General features: G+C 41.7%; 1 non-coding gene across 1 annotated transcript; it reads right to left on the bottom strand.

The window, feature by feature from the left end:
• Nucleotides 1-334: 334 nt before the first annotated feature.
• LOC136210180 (small nucleolar RNA R71) lies at nt 335-441 on the bottom strand. Its single transcript, XR_010677891.1, has one exon. It is a non-coding gene; the product is annotated as a small nucleolar RNA R71 (small nucleolar RNA).
• Nucleotides 442-1,241: the final 800 nt, after the last annotated feature.

Consider the following 1,241-nt stretch of genomic DNA (forward strand, 5'->3'; position numbering starts at 1 on the left):
AAGGCCATTCATCATGCATTGTAATCCAAATGAAGGCAATCACATGTTTGAAGTGAAGGCTTCAATGATTCAGATGTTACAAACAGCTGTACAGTTTGGGGGATACCCAAATGAAGATCCAAATGCTCATATCCAAGATTTCGTCACAATGTGCAACACATTTCGTACTCATAGAAATGATTGTGACGAGGTTATCCGGCTTAAATTGTTTCCGTTTTCCTTGAAGGATAAGGCAAAAAATTGGTTGAAGAATCTACAACTAGGATCTATCACGAACTGGGAGGAAATGGCTACTCTGTTCCTGATGAAATATTTTCCTCCCAGACAAGCCATCAAGTTAAGGAGTGAAGTTTCACATTTTTTTCAAGAAGAGGACGAATCCTTATCTGAAGCATGGGAAAGATATAAAGAACTGTTGAGAAGAGTACCGAATCATGGCATACCCATATGGATGCAAGTGCAGAACTTCTATAATGGAGTGACCAATGCATACAAGATACAAATTGAATCAGTTGCCAATGGAAATCCGGAGGAACTGGAACCTCAAGCATTGTATGAGCTAATTGAAAGAGTGGTCAATACCAGTTATAATTGGCACTCGGTGAGAAGCGATGGAAAGAGAGTCACGAATAGCGTGACAGTGAGGCAATAACCAAATTATCCTCACAAATGGAACAACTGGTCAAAACAATGGGAAAGATGAACGTCTCAGCAGTAAACACGCAACTCTCGACCCCTATAGAGATACTATCACCCGATGGTTGTGATTTCTGCAGTGGACCTCATCGACCCATAGACTACTCAGGAACCAAACCAGGTGCATCAATGCAGGAACAGTGTGATTTCATTGCTCGTCAACCACCGAATCCTTATTCGAACACATATAACCCAGGGTGGAGAAGTCATCCGAATTTATCTAGCAGGATAATCAAAGGCAACCAGCTATGCAGCAGCCGTACAGACAAGAAAATGCACGAACATCATATCCACCACAACAAGGAATTCCACCTAACCAACATTATCAGTGCCAATCAAATGCTCAACAAGAAGGAAAGCCTGATTTAGAGTCCATGATGATGCAGTTCATGAAGCAGACACAATCGTCCATAAAGAATCTTGAGACTCAAATGCAACAATTTGCCACAGCCATATCCTCGAAGGAAAAAGTCGCACTTCCAAGCAACACTATGACCAACCCGAAAGAAGAAGTCAATGCTATCATACTAAGGGGAGGTAAGAAG

The sequence above is a fragment of the Euphorbia lathyris genome, chromosome 10 (assembly GCF_963576675.1).
Source record: "Euphorbia lathyris chromosome 10, ddEupLath1.1, whole genome shotgun sequence".
NCBI classification, from domain to species: Eukaryota; Viridiplantae; Streptophyta; class Magnoliopsida; order Malpighiales; family Euphorbiaceae; genus Euphorbia; species Euphorbia lathyris.